This window comes from Dromiciops gliroides, chromosome 4 (genome assembly GCF_019393635.1).
Source record: "Dromiciops gliroides isolate mDroGli1 chromosome 4, mDroGli1.pri, whole genome shotgun sequence".
Classification (NCBI taxonomy): Eukaryota; Metazoa; Chordata; class Mammalia; order Microbiotheria; family Microbiotheriidae; genus Dromiciops; species Dromiciops gliroides.
The window spans coordinates 430,573,649-430,593,681 of NC_057864.1; the positions used below are offsets into that span (position 1 = coordinate 430,573,649).

At 35.7% G+C, this 20,033-nt stretch overlaps 1 pseudogene; it reads left to right on the forward strand.

Moving 5' to 3' along the window:
* The first annotated feature begins 7,344 nt into the window (after positions 1–7,344).
* LOC122725574 lies at positions 7,345–7,751 on the forward strand (annotated as a pseudogene).
* Positions 7,752–20,033: the final 12,282 nt, after the last annotated feature.

Here is a 20,033-nt window from a genome sequence, read left to right on the forward strand (position 1 = left end):
CTTGATCTTCCCTGGCACATGGAGCAACTTCTTCCTGTAGTTTGATATATTTAAGTAATCATAGCTTCAATCTTTATTCTTCCAAGGGATTGATCAGGGGCTCTCACCAACCCCCACACAGATTAATTTGATGAGGTTCCCAATCAATTTAAAGGTATTCCAGGGCATTGCCCTATTCTTGGAGGCATTTGAAAGGCCCCATGGAGAGTATGGATGTGTTTCCACTGGCATCTTGGTGAGATGACAGAGGAAACTCCTGAATGATTTTGCAATGGCTGGTTTTGTACCCCAGATATTTTACCACTTAGGATTCTGGAAAATAGATTCTTGTCATTAGAGCCACACTTTCACCAGACATATAAAGGAGAACAACCTACCACTTCCCTATCTTCTGTTTATTTCCTTATTTTGCTTTAAAAAAAAAACTTATCATACAATAGAATGGACCTAGTCCTGGGGAAAGAGAGGTCTGGTCCTGCACATACTATGACCTTCCAGGAAATGGCAATGGTTTCTATTGGCAGGAGTAAATGGAATTGTATACACTTAACTGCCATTTTCTATGTACTAGACAGAGATGCCTTAGAGCATTCATTCTCATTCCAGAAGAAGATTTCATATTTCGTACACAAGCATATAATGGAAACAAATGTGTAAAGCTATGTGACTCCTGTGTAAAGAAAGAGAGTTATGAGTTCCTAGGTAGTGTGATCTGGGAATTTAACATTTAGCCAAAGAAGGGAGATTTACTGGTAGAACTAACCATGAGGGGTTGTTCCTGAGAATATCAGTTAAGAGACAGTGATGATGATGAATAACAAGCAATGATAATTAATACATTTCTGTAGCTTCTTGAAGTTTTCAAAGTTCTTCAAATATGCTATCTCATTTGATCCTCACAACATCCCTGTGAGGTAAATACTTACACCCATTTTATGGGTAAGTAAAGTGAAGCTAAAAAAGGTTAAGTGATTTATGTGAAGTCACTCAGCTACCATGTGGTTGAAATGGGATTTAGATACCAATATTCCTATATCAATTCTCTTGTAGGGAGAAATTGGATTATTTATTGATGAATTATCCTAAAGAAAGAAAGAAAGAAGAAAGAGAGAAAGGAAGAAAGAGAGAGGGGGAGGAAGGAAAATAAGGAAAGAAAAAAGAAAAATAAAAGATGAAGGTTATTTGCATGGTCCCCATGACAAGAGAAGTTGCAAAGGAGACTTGAATAAATGAAAGACCTGAACCTTTCCCCACCACCCCCACAACTCCTTGGTCACACAGAATTGCAATAAGATTTCTCTGGCCAAGAAGCTCAAATGGGGGATTAAATTGTTGAAGAACCTCAAGGCATGGTTATTCTTATCTGATCTCCTTTGATTTATTGTGTTCAGTTCTTGTTACCATAGTTTAATATAGATACTGATAAGCTTGAAAATGTTTAGAGTAGAGCAAACAGGATAATAAAGGACCTCCAGTCTATGTTATGTGAGAATCAGTTGAAAAATAAAAAGTTGACCAAGGAATCAGGAGAAAAGACTTTAGGGAGAAGATAACTGTCTTGAAATATCAGAAGGGCTATTATGTAGAAGAGTACACAGCCGTTTTGATTTGTCCTCATAGGATAGAAGGAGGAATAATGGGTACAACTTCAGAGTAGCCAACTTGGCCTTGACTGATAGAAATTCCTATTTCTCTAGAAAATTATCCTACAAAAGAAAGACATTTAGAGAAAAAAATCTTCATATAACATAAATAATTATCATAGACAACTATGTATAACCTAAGGGATTTATAGTGAGTACTTAATACATCTTTGCTTACGGACTGCCTGCTTTTAATGGGAGTGCCATGACAAAACTAATTCAGGGTATCAGTGACCCTTAGTTAAAATTGGAAGAAAAAGAAGTTGGATTTACCAGAATGGGTAGAAAGCAGTTGCAGTAATATAGGTTTCAGGAGAGTAAGACTTGTATTAGTTAACAATAATTGTCAGGAAAATTTTTAAGTCTGACGAAAGAACAAAAACAACAGTTTCCAGGCTGAAGCAAATAGGTTTATTGAGAGAGGGTTAGTCCCCCAACAAAGCCAATAGGTTTATTGAGAGAGTTTTAGCATCCCAATAAATCTGGTCATCCAGGCATTGGGCCTGAAAGACCCAGAATTACACAATCCATGGGTTTATATACCCTTCCAAAGTTACACTTGTACAGCATTATATCATTAGTTGTACTTCTAAAATTAAAACATATTCTTAGGAAATATGAGGAACTACCTTAATGACTATAAATGACAGAATTATGATAACAATATGGTGGGTCATTGTCAGGCCACTGATCAGCAGTGTGAACTCTTTATATAAAAGTATGTCACTCATGATTATTAAAATATAGCATTGCTGACTGCTAGATCTTGTGATATTACCTAATGCTTGACATTGGAAAATTAGGAAATATGAGAAAAGGCTTAACCTTTTGACCTTATGCAATCTATATGAAATAGAATAAATCACAATTTTTTAGTTAATATATTGATTATTATCTTAATCCAATCACTTATAACTATGGTAAATCTCTTATAACTAAGGGATGGGGAAAATCTCACTCGCATAATAATGCATGCATTTTTTTCCAAAGGAGGGGGAAATGATAGGACATGCTTTTTGATTGAATATGAGTTCAGAAGGATCAAAAAATTTAAAAAAAATTGATAAGGTCATGCATTTAGACCTAGAACAGATCTCAGAGTTTATTTAGTCTCAAATCCTCATTTTACAAATGAGGGAACTGTGAGTCACAGAGATCAAGTGACTTGCCCAAGATTACATGGTAATAAAAGCAAGATTTGAATACAGGTCCTTTGACTACAGGGGTATTGTGAGATCCATTGTCACTCCACTGTATCATGTCACATCTAATTATTTCAAATTATCTAGACATAGTATTGGGGCCAATTACATACATGAAAGGCAAGGTGGTACAATACTATGGGCACAGTATTTGAAATAAGACTTGAGTTATAATCCTTCTATTCTACTTTTATATATGTCCTTAGAGAAACCTCTTTAGCTTTCTGGACCTTGTTTTCTTCTTTTCCAAAACAAAGGGGTAAGAGTACATGATATCTTTTCTAGCTAAAAGTCCATTTATTTGTGTGGGATAAACTGAAGCCTCTACATAATGCAGTCTGCAGGGACCATGCTGCATACAGAATTGAAGGATAAGTAAAATTATTGTTTCCACTCTCTTCCCTTTTTGATTCATCTTTAATGATGTTGCCAAAATAAACTTCCTAATGCATTGAGTGGATCACATGACTGGTCTGTTCCAAAATCTCTGGTGGCTCCTGATTGCCAATAAGATAAGATACATACTCCTTAGGCTGACATTGAAGAACCTCGGAAGTCTATCTCCAGACTACCTAACAATAATTTTAACTTAAAAACAAACTTACTTGGCATTTACCTTTTAATAATGTTTATTGTCAAACAGTGAAAATACTCCCCTTCCTCCCATCATATCCATCAGCTATCACTTCCATCTATTGAGAAAAAAAGAAAGAAAAACAATACCACCCCCATTAAAAATATGTATAATCAAACAAAATAATTTTCCCCATTGGCCATCAGAAACAAGAAAATATGTCTCAATCTGTAATCTGTGTCTTTAATTTCTCTGTCAGATGAGTAGCACATTTTGATCATAAGTTGCCTGAAATAATGATTGGTTATTCCATTGATCAAAATTCTGTAATCATTTGAAGAAGTTTGTCAAACAATGTTATTACTGTATGCATTACTTTCTTGGTTCTGCTCATTTTACTTTGTATCAGTTCACAAGTTCTCCCAGGTTTCTCTGAAATCATCCTCTTTGGATTTTCTCTTAGCACAATCACATTCCTTTGCATTCATATGACCTACTTTGTTCAGCCATTCCCCAACTAATGGCTTATAACTTCAATTCCTTGCCACCACAAAAAGAGCTGCTATAAATATTTTGTACACAAGTAATTTTAATCTCCTTTAAACTTTTTGAGAACTAGACCTAATACTGCTGTATCTGGGCCAACTGATATGCTCAATTTGATAATTTTTTCAGCTTGATTCCAATTTGCTTTTCAAAATGTCTGAATTAGTTCATAGTTCTATTTCCAGTGCATTCATATGCCTGTTTTTCACTTCACGTCCAGCATTTATCATTTATCTTTTTTGTCAAATTGCTGATCTGAAAGTTGTGAGGTGAAACCTCATGCTTTCAATTAGCATTTTTCTAATTTTTAGAGAGATTTTTCATATCACTAATGATACTTTCTACCAACCTTATTTCACTCTTTTTCCTTCCCTGTGCTCAATTTTCTAAACAAAGTATCCCCAGAACCTGTACCCTCTATTATTTGTGTACATTCTTAGAGATCATCATCATGCCTAGGACATCCTCCATGAAAAAAACAAAAACAAAAACTGCTATCTATGTGTATGAGAGTATACTTTGCCTCAGAATTCACATTTGAGGAAGCTGAATGCTATCTGTGTTTTTCTTATACTCATCTAAATTCCATCAGGACAGGGATTGTATTCTATCAGTCTTTAATTCTTTTCAAGTACCTGGTATAATATTCTGTAAGTAGAAAATGTTTAATAAATATTTGTTGAATCATTCAATTAAATTAGGCACTGTGTTACAATATAACATCTGGCACTTTTCATAGAATTCATAAGATCATCAATTTTGAGTTGGGGGGAGCTTCTAAGTATGAGGCAAGATCCAAAGGGGTGTAATGATATACTATGCTTGCATAGAAAAAAAATGAGTTTTATTGATGAAAATTATAGGGAAAGAGTTAAAGAAGTTTTATAGAATTTCCATGGCACAGTGAATATCTACTTGAGATTACATAGAGTAAATATATAGTACACAAAACAAGCATGATTTACAGTTCTATTTAGAACTAGAATTAAAGCAAAGGAAGTCAATGATGGGAATAATCTAGCATTATTTTTTTGCCCATGGTTGTAACTTAATTTCCATAATTGTTAGAAGAATTCACTGCTCCATCAATAATGCATTAGTATGCTTATTTTCCCTCTGCCCTTCCAACATTTTTTTCTCTTTTGTTATCTTTGTCAATTTAATTGGTATAAGATCTAAGTTGAGTTATTTTATTTTGAATTCCTCAAATTATTAGTGATTTGAAACTATCATATGATTATTAGTATCTTAGACTTCTTCTTTTAATAACTTCTTGGTTTTTTTTCCTTGATCATTTATGTATTAAGCAATGACTCAGTCATGAAATTGAATCCGTTTCTAATACATCTTGAATAAGAGATCTCTTTTACAGAAATTTACTGAAATTCTACCATGTTACTTGTTTCTCTTTGAATTTTAACTATTAGATTTGCTCATGAGAAAAAAAATCGATTTTACATAGATAAGTTTACCTATTTTATCTTTCTGTATTCTATCACTTTTTTAATCATTAGTCTATTGGTTCCAGATCTCAAACTATACTTCAAAGTAATAATTTCTCCATTTTTATACTTTTATATATTCTTTATTACTTATTTAGTAATTAATTCTTTACCTATCCATAGATCTGAAAGGTGATGTTTTTTCCTTCCTCCTCTAATTTTCTTATGATTTCAAATTTTATGTTTAGGACATGTATTTCTTTGGAGGTGTTTTGTTTGCTTCTTTGTTTTTGTAAACACTGAGATGTTGGTCTACACCCAATTTCTGCCAAGCTGTTTTCAGGTTTTTCCAGAAGTTTCTTTTTTGTGTTTAATATTTGGTGTTTTCCCTAGGAAATTGGGTCTTTGGATTTATTAAACATTGTTTTATCATGTCTACTTCACTTGCTTCTGTAAAAGTTATACCTGATTTGTTTCACTCATTGATTTTACTATTTTTAATCAGTATCAAGGGTGGCTTGGTAGCACCATGGATAGAGTTCCAGGTCTGAAGTCAGGAAGATTGAGTTAAAATCCAGCCTTAGACACAATACCTATGTGACCCTGTGCACGTTACTTAATCCTACCTCAATTTTCTCATCAGCAAAATGACCTAGAGAAGTAAATGACAAACCACTTCACTATTTTTTCCAATAAAACTTCAAACGGAGTCACAAAAAGTTGGACATGAATGAAATGGCTTAAGAAAAACAACTAGGATCAAGATTGGTTGATTTGGCATTAAGTAATTAAATTAATTTAGGTAGTACTGTCTCTTGCATTAAACTAATTCTACTCACTCATGAGCAGTTAATATTTCCCAATTATTTAAATCAATTTTGATATCCTCAAAGCATTTTAATTATATTCTTGATTTCTTTTTTTTTCTTTCTGGTTAACTTTTTTATGATTGTTTTTCTTGCTCTATAGAATAATTTTGTGGAAGTTTAATTGACATGTTACTGAATATATAAATTCATTTATATATAATTGTAAATATATTATAATGATTCAACCTACCCATGAGCACTTAAAATTTCTCCAATTGTTTAGAACTGTCTTTTTGTATAAAAAATATTTTGTATTCATACATATAATTCCTGGGTTTTTCTTGGCAGGTAGATTCCCAAATATTTTGTTTGCTTTGTTGTTGTTGTTGTTGTTGTTGTTTTAGTGAGGCAATTGGGGTTAAGTGACTTGCCCAGGGTCACAAAGCTAGTAAGTGTTAAGTGTCTGAGGCTGGATTTGAACTCAGATACTCCTGACTCCAGGACTGGTGCTCTATCCCCTGCACCACCTAGCTGGCTCTTGATTCCCAAATATTTTATACTGTTTATAGTTATTTTAAATGGAATTTTTCTTTCTATCTCTTGCTATTGAACTTTGTTGTCAATATATAGAAATGCCGATTATTTATTTGTGTCGGCTGATTTTATGTCCTGCGACTTTATTGAAGTTATCACTTAATTTAAATAGTTTTTAACTAATTCTCCAGGATTCTCCAAGTGAACCATCATACCAACCGAAAAGAATGATAGTTTTGTTTCTTTATTGCCTATTTTAATGCCTCCAACTTCTTTTTTTCTTTGCTTATTACTATATCTAAAATTGCTAGTAAAATAGTGAATTATAGTGATGACAATGGGCATCCTTTCTTCACGCCTCATCTTATTGGAATGGCTTATAACTTATTCACATTACAGATAATGCTTGCTGGTGGTTTTAAATAGATATTACTTACCATTTAAAAGAAAACTTCATTGATTCCTATGCTTTCTAGTGTTTTTAATAGGAATATATTCACTATGTTAATGGGAATGCATGGTGTATTTTGTCAAAAGCTTTTTTTTCTCCTGCATCTATTGAAATAATTAGCTCTTTCTTCTATCCTTTCCAAGATGTCTAAGCAAGGAGGTGGTGGGTTTTCTGGAGACAAGTTCCAAATTTCATTGGTTCTCCAAGTGTAGCTGCCATCAATTGTGCTGATAATACAGGTGCCAAGAACCTATACATAATCTCTGTGAAGGGAATTAAAGGAAGATTGAACAGGCTTCCTGCAGCTGGTGTGGGTGACATGGTAATGCCACAGTCAACAAGGGGAAACCAGAGTTCCATAAGAAGGTTCATCCAGTAGTGGTAATAAGGCAACAGAAACCATGATGTGTTCCTATACTTTGAAGACAATGCAGGGGTTATAGTCAACAATAAAGGTGAGATGAGAGGTTCAGCCATCAGAGGACCTGTTGTGAAGGAGTATTCTGACTTGTGGCACAGGATTGTGTTTAATGCTGGTAGTATTGCTTGATTTTTTAAAGCCCTCTTGTAAAATTGCCTCATGAAAATGCTAGCTGATTTGCTTTCTTGCTTACTTTGTGTCTTTCTTTTTCCTTGATTTTTTCAAAACCATTGAATTCTGAAAAAAAATTATATGAGTTAAGCTGGTTTTGCTGTTAATATGGTCAATTATGCTGAGAGTTTTCCTAATACTGAACCAGCCTTGCATTCCTGATATAAATCCCACCTGATCATGTTAGATTATTATTTTGATATATTACTGAAATCTCCTTTGTGATATTTTATTTAAATTTTTGCATCGCTATGCATTAAATCAATTGTTTTGTTTTTGTATTTTTGTTCTTCCTGGGTGAGGTATCAAGACCATGTTAATGTAATAAAATGAAATTGGTAGTATTCCTTTTTTGCCTGTTTTTCCAATAAGTTTCTTAATATCAGGAATAATTATTCTTTAAATGGTTGGTAGTGAATCTTTATGGTTTTGGTGAGCTTTTTTTTAGGGAATTGATTGATGACTTCTTCAATTTCTTTTTCAAGGTAGGGATATTTAAGTGTTATATTTCTTCTGTTAATTTGGACTATAAGTATATGTATATTTATGCATGTATGCATACATATATAAATATGTATATATATATATATATGTATATATGTGTGTGTGTGTGTGTTCTATTTCCATCAATTTTCTTTAGATTAGTGGATGTGTTGTAAATAATTCACCAAAAAATCTCTAATAAATATTATGTCCTCTTCATTGGTGAATGCCACCTTTTTCTTTTGGATACTGTTAATTTGGTTTTCTTCTTTCTATTAACAAAAGAACCAATTGTTTATCTATCATATTGGTTGCATTTGGTCAATTCTGCATTTTAAGGCATTCTTATTTTCAATTAATTTTTGTACATCTTTTTTCCATTTGGCTAATTCTTCTTTTAAGGAAGTCATCTTCAGGTGCTGCTAGGTGACACAATGGATAAAGTACTGTCCCTGGATTCACGAGGACATGAGTTCAAATCTGAGCTCAGACACTTGACACTTACAAGCTGTGAGACTCTGGGCAAGTAACTTAACCCTCATTGACCAGCCAAAAAACAAAAACAAAAACAAAACAAAACAAGAAATTCTCTTCAGTGGATTTTTTTGTGTCTCTTTTATTTGATTTATTCTTTTTAAAAATATAATATCTTAAGTATTTTTGTACTTCTGTTACCAAGTCATTAGCTCTTTTAAAATGATTTTCTTGAATTTTTTTTTTTACAATTTTTGTTCTACCACTCTGATTTTTAAAATCCCATTTGAGGTATTCCAGGTTTTTTTGTTTGTTTGTTTGTTTGTTTGTTTGGGGGGGGGGGAGTAGAAGGGCTGAGACCAATTCTCAGTTTTCTTTGTGGTTTACCATGTAGCTCTTTGGACATTGTTTTCTTCTTCTGTTTCTTTCCCTTCCTATTTTTCTTCTCCTGAGATAATCTCAACAAACCACAGCCCCTCATCACCCAGACCCTTTCATATTTGTGACCCTTACATTTGTTGGAGTTGTAAGGTTTCTTATCTCCAAATTAGCATAGGAACATTCCATTCCAATATGGTATTTTCCAATTTATAAAAAAAAGTGTACTTTTCTGTGATTCTCATGTCTCTTACATTTATCTTTTAAAACATGTCATATGAATTACTGTATAGTAAAGCAAGCAGAACCAGTAGAACATTGCTCACAGTGACAACAATATTGTTTGATGAAAAACTGTGTATGACTTAGCTATTCTCACCAATACAAAAATCTAAGACAATCCCAAAGGATTAATGATGAAGCATACTATCTCCCTCCAAAGAAAGAGCTGATATTGATTGAACATGGGCTGAAGCATGCTATTTTTCTTTTTTTTTCTTTGATTTTTCTTGTTGAAAATTACTAATATGGTAATGTTTCACATAAGTGCACATCTAAAAGCTTTATCTGATTGCTTACTGCCCCAGAAGGAGAAAGGAAATGAGAGAAAGAATTTGGAACTTAAAATTTTAATTTAAAATGTTTACCATTAAAATGTATAGTCAGGGGGAAGAGTCAAGATGGCAGAGGAAAGACATTAAATGCACAGAGCTCTTGATACAATCACCCAAAAAATAGCAATAAAAGAACCCTAGGAGCAGAAAAACACACAAAAATACTGGCTGAGAGTTTAATCCAGCTATAGATAGATTTCAGGGGGCTGTGCTGGGCCACGAATAAAGCATAACCTCGCCACCAGGCCAACACACCAGACACCCACGAAAGGAATTTGCCCCAGGGCCACTGAATCAGCTGCAGCACCAGCATCTTCTGGAATCTAGTGTGCTGTCTGGTTGAACGGCTGGCCCAGGGAGGTGTACCAGTGGACTGGGGGGAAGGATTCAGCTGTCCCACCCCAGTGAGGAACCGGGAAGAAATCCTGAGCGGTAGGAGGCCCAGGTGGGGGAGGGGAGCAGGGGAGTAGGATCATCGGGAGCTAAGAACCACACCACAGAAAGTTTTGCTGTTTGGTTGCTTAGTAGGTAGGCTTGAGGATATCTCAGGACCAGAGAACAGTCCAGGTGAGATTAAAGCCTGCCCTCCCCTCAAACCTAAACACCTGGGACCCTCTGAAGCAGAGCCAAGAAGCAACCCACCCCCGCCCCCCAAGTGGAGAGTTTAAATAAAAGAAAAGCAAGGCTTGGAAGGCTGAGAATAAGCCAAATCATCCCCCGGGTCACACTGTAGCATGAACAGTGTGTCCTGGAAGCAGCGATACACTTTAACAAAGAATAAGAAGCCAAGAAATAGTAAGCCAGGATGAGTAGGCAGAGAAAGCAGAAGACCATCGAAAACTTCTTTGCAGGTAAGGTAGACCACAATACAACCCCAGAAGAAGAAGATAATAACAGGGTCAAAGCTCCAACATCCAAAACTTCCAAAAAAAATATGAACTGGTCTCAGGCCATGGAAGCTCTCAAACGGGAATTTGAAGAGAAAGTAGGAGAAACAGAAAGATGTAGAGAAATGGAGGAAAGAATGGAAAAAGAAATGAGAGCAATGCAGAAGAGTCATGAGAGAAAAGTCAACAGTTTGAAAAACCAAATGGAAAAGGATATTTAAAAACTGTCTGATGAAAATAACTGCCTAAGAATTAGGATTGAACAAATGGAAGCTACTGACCTTATGAGAAACCAAGACCCAGTAAAGTAAATCCAACTGAATGAAAAAAATAGAGAGCAATGTGAAATATCTCCTTGGGAAAATAGCTGACCTAGAAAATAAAATCTAGGAGAGATAATTTGAAAATCATTCGACTACATGAAAACCATGACCAAAACAAAAGCTTAGACACCATCTTCCAAGAGATTGTGAGGGAAAATTGCCCTGATATTCTAGAAGCAGAAGCTAAAATGGTAATTGAAAGAATTCATCAATTACCTCCTGAAAGGATCCCAAAAGGAAAACCTCCAGGAATATTATAGCCAAATTCCAGAACTACCAGGTCAAGGAGAAAATATTGCAAACAGTTAGAAAAAAGGAATTCAAATACTGTGGAGCTCCAATAAGGATGAAGCAAGATCTAGCAGATTGTACATAAAAGGACTGGAGGGCATGGAATATGATATTTCAGAGGGCAAAGGAACTGGGACTACAGCCAAAAATCACATACCCAGAAAAAGAGTATAATCTTTCAGAGGCAAAAATGGGATTTCAATGAGAAAGAGGTCTTTCAGGTATTTGTGATGAAAAGACCTGAATTGAATAGAAAATTTGATTTTCAAATACGAGACCCTGAAGAAGCATAAAAAGGTAAATAGGAAAAAGACTTCATGAGGGATATTAAAAGATCAAACCATTTACATTCCTATGTGGGAAGAAAATACATTGAACTCATAAGAATTATCTCAGACACAGGTCTGAAGTTAATATAAGGGGATGACATATGTAAAGCATTTATGCTTTGTTCTTTGTGGGGAAGTCAGGGTGGGGTTTCTTATGTCTGGGGCTGGATTTGGGCTTGGGGCTTCCTGGGTCCAGGGCTGGTGCTTTGTCCACTGTACCACCTAACTAACCCATGATGACATCATTGAAATGGGGTTGAGGTGTAGGAAGAATAGACTATGGGAGGGAGAAGGGGAGAGATAGTCTGGGGAGAGGTAGTTCACGTGAAGGAAACAAGAAAAAAGCTTATTGAGGGGAGGAGAAGAGGGGGAAAGAGTTGAGGAGTGAGTGAACCTTAATATCATCAGAATTGGCTCAAAGAAGGACTAGCATACATATTCAAGTAGGTATAGTAATATATTTTTGCCCTGAGGGAGGGGAGGTAGATAAAGGGAGGGGGGAAGGGAAGGAGGAAAAGCCACAGGCGGGAAAAGAGCAGTAAAAAGCAAAACACTTTCAAGGAAGATGAAGATGTTCTGCATTACTGCACAAGTATGACATCTTTAATTGCTTCATCTCATAGGGAGGGTTGAGGAGGGAGGGAGGAAGAAAAATTTAGAATACAGAATTAGCTCAGGGACCTTGATCTCATAGGATTGGGCTCATGGAGGGAATAGCATCCATACCCAATTGGGAGGAGTAATCTATTTAACCCTGCAGGAAAGTAGGAGGGGAGGAGGATAAGGAAGGAATGGTGAAAAAAGTTATTGCAGAGCTGGGGAGAGGATAGTCAGAAGTAAATCAGCTTTGAAGAGGAATAGGTAAAAAGAAGATAGAGTAAATGTCATGGGAAGGGAGTAGGATGGAGGGAAATAGTTATGATGATTGATTATAATGGCAAAATATATGGTACATAATTTGCTGGGCTTTTATGAAGAAAATTCTCTGTCAAGCTTAAAGTACTATATACAGGTTGTGATGAACAGGATACTATCAGAAAAACCTGAAAAGACCTACATGAACTGAAGCAGAGTGAAATGTACTGTATACAAAATACCAGCAATAGTGGGGGATGATCTGCTGGGAAGCATGTGATTATTTTCAGCAAGGCAATGATCCAATATAACCCTGAAGGACTTATGAAGATTGCAGCCCATCTGCAGAGAAAGAACTGATAGTATCTGAAAATATATGGAAACACATTTAAATTTTTTTACTTTTCCTTTTTGCCAATCCCTTAATCTGAAGGTTTTTTTTTTTTTGGGGGGGGTTACTGTTTTCTCTCACAACTAGCTAATATGGGACTTTTCCCATGACAACTCATGTATAACTTATTTTGAATTGCTCGAGTTCTTGTGGGTGGGGGGTTGGGAATGGAGTGAAGACAAGCAGTTGGAACACATAGTTTTAAAAAATTGATGCTAAAATTAGTTTTTACATGTATTTTGGAAAATAAAATTCTATTCACATCAAAAATAATGCATAGTCAATTTATGGCTTTGCACTAGAGATGCTTAGAATTTCTCTTTTTCATTAGATATGTTTTCATCAATAGGAATGTGATCTTTATTCCTGAATCATTCATTTTTTGTTTTATCTATTGATTTTAGAATATCAGACTCTAAGTTATTCTCTCTTTTAAAGGGATAATTGTTGAATCTTGTGAGATTCTCACTGTAGGTGACTGATGTTTTTCTTTTTCGGCTGGATTTTCACTTTGATATTTCTTGATGTTTTAACATTGGGGTTTCTTTCCAGAAGTTACCACTAGAATCCTACTTTTTTCCATTTTTGTCATGAAATTCCAATAATTCTGAGTATTTTTCATCTTTACTTTCTGAAATATGCTATTCAATACTATTTTTGTTATGATTTTCAGGAATTACAATTATATTCATATTATCTTTGATTTTTTTTCAGGTCAGTTATTTTTATATACTATTTCTTACATTTCTTTTTTAATTTAAAAACTGTTTATTTTAATATCTCTTGTCATTGAATAATTGTTTTCTCTTTGGGTCATTATACTTTTCAGAGAATGGAAATCTTTGGTGAGGTTTTCCTTCATATGAATGAATAACACATTTACAAAGCACTGATTATGTACAAAACACTAATGATAAAAGTAGAAACTTACATTCTAATACAGGAACTCACATGTCAATACAGATTTCAGTTACAAGTATGTTATGTGATTTTGGGGGTACAATGATAAACTAATGCCTCTACTTTCATTTCCACTGACAAAACCAAAAAGTTTCTGATTATGAAACATTTGATTCTGTACTGGCAGCATTGCCATTCAAAAATATATTGGTTTGGAGTTTTAGACTAACTTCATCAAAATCTTAGGTGAGATAGAGATCAAGGTAGTATTGGTTTGTCCTACCTGGCAAGGTTGCTACTTTTCTCTCCCTCAGGATTCTTTTCTGCCTCCGCCAGGTTGTATTGCCTTTCCTGTGAGGTCCAATTGATTGGCAATCAGTGGAGATGGCTGTTGGCTTGGATAATGTCTGTGAGGGGTGGGGTGGAAGCTGGTGCTGTGGTCTAGCAGAGTATTATCAACCCTAGGGTTTATATATTTTTTTTCTTATCTGTATATTGGTGGGAGTTGGCCTGAAATTATTTCTGATGTTAAGGAGGAAGGTGAGCTTCTCCTCAATCTTTTCTTCCCTTAAGTGATGGCTGGAAGCAGGTCCTGTGACTGTGGGAACACATTCCCAAGACTCTTAGGGTTCAGGGTTCTGATCTATAACCACCACGTTTGAAGGAAGAGGGTGGTTAAATTATTCTTCATGGTTTGACTCTCTCAACATAGGCTGCCCTTTTTCTCTGCCTCAGGATATTTTGCTGTTTTGATTAGACTGGTTTGCATTCCATATAAGCTAAAAATATCACTGTTGCTTGTTATATTATCCTCCCTCACTAATCAATCTTGTCTACTTTAGTTCATTTATTCCAAGTAACTCTTTGAGTCCTTGGGGACAGAATTTTATTTTTCCTTTGAAGTTTTAATTGGACTTGTGAAGTCATTCTCTTACTCAGGTTGTCGTTGATGTCTGAAACTTCAAGCTAATTCTTGGTAATGCATTGTATTTTCCTTGTTTTGATTATTTTACAGCCTTTGTGTCTGGGCCAGGGCACCTATTCTTGAACCAGCCTTTGCTCCTGCACTCCTGAATATAGTGAACGCACCCAGTCTCATCTTGTGTATGGTTGCTAAGATTCAACACCTCATCCAAGGGATTTCTGGGCTGCTCTAGTGCTGAGCTCTAAGCATTCCCTCTTTTCACAGAGCTCCTGTACTCCTGCATGAACTATGTTCCACTTAAGGTATTTTACTCCTTGTTTCTAGTGTTGCCACAGTTTCACACTCGGGCCATAAGGGGCTTCACTGTCTCTCTGGCATTGTCTTTTATAGAGCTCTTCTCCTGCCCCAAACTGGGGCTACTCCTACCTATGCTAGGCTCATTGGGGTGTTATTTTGCTGGGCTTGACCAATATCCCCGGAGTGGCTTTGAAATATAATTTTAAATTACTTACAAACTGTCTGCTTTGAGATTCTTATAAGATTTCTGTGTACTGCTAACCTGAATAGAGGTATTCACTGATGCTTTTCCTTATTTTATCAGTTACTGGAAAATTTTTATCTTTTATTGGGGTGGGTTTTTTGGGGATTCTTACTTCCATCATGAACTATTCTCAAATTTTTCTTTCACTAAAAATAAGAAACCAGTAGAATGTAAGCATTATGAAGGCAGGAGTAATTTCATTGTTGTTTTTAATATCAGTCTCTAGCACACTGTTTTTCTTATACTGGTGACTTAATAAATCTTGAAATAGATTACATGGACCAGATTGTGATATGGCTTTAGTTATTCCAAAATATTCCCTATATATTTGTACAACATATGTATATGTGTTTATATATATATGTATGTATATACACATGCATATAAATACACATATATACATATACACATATATGTGTATGTGTATATACACTTATATACATACATCTTTATATACATACATACATATATACACGCACATACACACTAAATAGTTTTCCAATCCAGTTGGTCATAGTCTTTATCCTTCATATGCAATAGAATGCATCTTTTATCCCCAGCAATAGGATGGGTCTCCAGACATGCATACAAATTCTCAATCTACATTCCCCAGTAAATTCACCTCGTGAACAGGTTTTAAATTTTCTTTATGTCTGAGGAAGCTAGTGACACAAATTTATGCTGATTTTATGCTAAAAATAGAAATAGTTCAGAATTCCTTGTCTTATCCTGTCACTGTGATAAGCTGGAAGACTCAGGTCATTTCAATAGAAAAAAATAATAACCTGGTGGAACCTGTCAATCTCATTTTTGCAGGTGTCTTAGCTGAATGGGATCACTGCACAGTCATGACAGTTAATGACCATGTAGCTTATTTTGAAAAAAAAATACTGTGGCCAATTTACTCACATCAGCTAGATATGGCCTAAACCGCTAGTGGTATGTATATCTATTTAATATGTAATACTCTCTAACATCTATTTAAATATGATTATTATATGCCAAATTTACCAACTCCTATCCCAGTATTACATTAAAATATCATGATGCTATCCCAATATTTATTTTAATTTCTTGAGCTTTTCATCTAGATATTGGAGTGTACTATAGCCACAATGGTTCAATGGTTGTAAAAATATTCTAAGTTATAAATTTCAGTTAAGTCAATCATACTACCATGAAAGTCAGGTCAATGTGATTATCATTTGACTAGATGGAACTACTTGGTGGCTATAGTTACAAGACTTCTTAAAACCTTCTTTCAACTCTGTGTACAAAAATTTTGAAACCTAAGTCTGTATGGGCAACATAAATCCATGAGTCCCAGAAATTAATTTGCTGTTTCATTAAAAATACTGTTCCTTAGGGGCAGCTAGATGGTGCAATGAATAGAGCACCGACCCTGGATTCAGGACTACCTGAGTTCAAATCTAGCCTCAGACACTTAACACTTACTAGCTGTGTGACCCTAGGCAAGTCACTTAACCCCAGTTGCCTCACTAAAAAAAAAAAAATACTGCTCCTTGGGGCAGCTAGGTGGTGCAGTAGATAGAGCACCAGTCCTGGAGTCAGCAGTACCTGAGTTCAAATCTGGCCTTAGACCCTTAACACTTACTAGCTGTGTGACCCTGGGCAAGTCACTTAACCCCAATTGCCTCACTAAAAAAAAAAGAAAAACCTGCTCCTGAAAGACAACTATAATAATTGTTTTTATTGCTCTTGTTGCTATTAATAATAATAATGATAAACTTAAAATTTTCCTAAGCAGTTATTTTTATCAAAAGATTATATAAAATATCTTAATTGTGTTTTATTTTTACTTTATACATAAAAGTCATTCCTCCCCCAAATGAAACAAACACAATTCAGTAAAACATATAAGTGCTAGCATTTAAAACATTCATGTTGGCAGAGCCAAGATGGCAGAAGAAAGGCAGTGAGCTTTCAAACTCATGAAAGGATTGCTTCAAAAATTCTCCAAATAATGCCATAGGAGAATTCCTGGAGCAGCAAAATCCACAGAAAAATGTGCTGAAATAAATTTCCAACCAAAAACAGCTTAGAAAGTTGGAAGGAGGGAACTGCTGTGCTAAGACAGGAGTGGAAGCCAACCCCACAGTAACACTGACATAGATCCAGTCCCAGGAAGGATTCCATAGGGAAAGAGACCCCCAGAGTCTCTGAATCAGCTGCAGCACCAGAGTTGTCTCTAAATAAGCTCGCAATCTGGTGAGAGGGCTGAAACCTTGGCAGGGGACAGATTACAGGTTCTCTGCTGGTGCTGAGGTGGAACTTGGGTTTTTAACCCCTGCTGGAAACCAGGAAGAAGGATTGAGTAGCAGTGGCCCAGGTGGGGAAAGGGAACAGGCCTGCCAGAGCTAAAAACCATAGCACAGGATGTTTTGCTGTCTGGTTAATTAGCAAGTTATCCTGGAGTTATTGATGAACCAGGGAACAGGCCAGGTGAGTGAAGAACCTGCCCCTACAGGAATGATACCACCTGGGACTTCTGAAGCTTGGGATACTACAGCCTGGAAACAGTGCCCTGCTTTAAAGAGCTAAAAGTCCAGTAAAGTAAAAGCAAGATGAGCAGACAGAGAAACATGAGGCCGATAGAAAGTTTCTTTAGTGACAAGGAAGATCTAGGTGCACCCACAGAGGAAGGTATCAACATCAGGGCCCCTATATCTAAGGCTTCCAAGAAAAATATGAATTGGTCTCAGACCATAGAAGCATTCAAAAAGGACTTTGAGGATAAAGTTAGAGTGGAAGAGGAAAAAATGGAAAGAGAAATGAGGGTGATGCAGGGAAAATATGAAAAAAAAATCAATAGCTTGAAAAGACAAATGGAAAAGAAGATACAAAAACTCTATTAAATATAATTGCCTAAGAATTAGGATTGAACAAATTGAAGCTAGTGATGTTATGAGAAACTAAGACACAATAAAGCAAATCCAAATGAATAAAAAAGAGAGGGCAATATGAAAATCTTCTTGTAAAAACTGTTGACCTTGAAGAAAGGTCCAGGAGAGATAATTTTAAAATTATTGGACTACCTGAAAACTGTGATAACGGAAAGAGATTAGACATCATCTTCCAAGAAAATATCAGGGAAAATTGCCCTGATATTCTAGAAGCAGAAGGTAAAATAGAAATTGAAAGAATGTACCAATCACCTCCTGAAAGAGATCCTAAAAGGAAAACTACCAGGAATATTAAAACCAAATTCCAGAGCTCTCAGGTCAAGGAGAAAATATTGCAAAGTTCCAAAAAGAAAGAAGTCAAGTACTGTACAGCCCCAGTTAGGATAGCATAAGATCTAGCAGCTTCTACATTAAAGGATCTGAGGATAAGTAATCTTGTGTTCCAGAGGGCAAAGGAGTTGGAATTACAAGCAAGAATCATGTATTCAGCAAAACTGTGTATAATCTTTCAGAGGAAAAAATTGGTCTTCAATGAAAAAGAGGACTTTCAGGTATTTTTGATGAAAAGAACTGAACTTGATGGGAAATTTGACTTTCAAATTGGGGGCCATACCTGGGGTCATGCAGTGAGTGACTGTCTAATGTCTGAGGCCAGGTTTTGGCTGGGGTCCCCCTGAGTCCAGGGTGCATGCTTTCTTCAGTGTGTCACCTAGCTGCCCCATGATGACCTCTTTAGGGTTAAATTGAGAGGTGAGGAGAATGCACTGGGGGAGAGGGAAGAGCAGAGGTAGCATTGTATGAAATTCCACATGAAAAGAACAGGAAAGGGTTTATGGAGGAGGGCAAGAGATGGGGATGGAGCAGTACAGTAAATGAAGTTTACCCTCATCAGAATAGACTCAAAGGCATAAATCTCATCAGAGCTGGCTCAAGGAAGGATTAACACACACACACACACACACACACACAGTTGGTTGGAGTAATCTCTTTAATCTGGGCAGTAAATGAGCCTAACATTCATCATAATTGGCTCAAAGACTTTAATCTCATCATCATTGGCTCAAGGAGGGAATAACACACACTTAATTGGGTAGAGTTATCTATCTAACCTGCAGGACAATAGGAGGGGAAGAGGATAAAGAGGGAGGGGCAAAAGAAGGGATGGCCGATTGGGGTAGGGGACAGTCAGAAACAAATCTCTTTTGAAGAGGGATAGGGTGAAAGAAGATAGATAATAGAGTAAATATCATAGGGAAAGGAATATAATGGAAGGGAAACAGTTAACAATATTAATTGTGAAAAACAGAAAAGGGGGAAAATTGTAGAAAAATATTTATAGCAACTCTCTGTGATGGTTAAGAATTGGAAATCAAAGGGATGTCCATCAATTGGGGAATGACTGAAGAAGCTGTGGTGCATGATTGTAATGAAATATTAGTGTGCTATAAGAAATGACAAGCAGGATGATTTCAGAAAAACCTGTAAAGAGTCATATAAACTGATGTGTAGTGAAGTGAGGGGAACTGGGAGGACATTGTGCACAGTGACAGCAGTATTGTTCCATGAGCAATTGTGAATGACTTAACTACTCTCAGAAATGCAATGAATCAAGACAATCCCAAGGGACTAATGATGAAGTATACTATCCACTCCCAAAGATGATATTGATTGAAAATAGACTTAAAAAAAGAGCAATCCAAAAGATTGTACATTTATAACCTATATGAGATTGGTTTCTGTCTTGTGGAGTGAGGGAGGAAAGGGAAGGAGGGAGAAAATTTTGGAACTCTAAATCATATGAGAATGAATGTTGAAAACTACCTTTACAAGTAACTGGAAGAAATAAAATAAATCTTTGTTTAAAAAAAGAAAGAAAATATATAATATAAAATAAGCCATTGATTTCTGTTAAAAATTATATATAT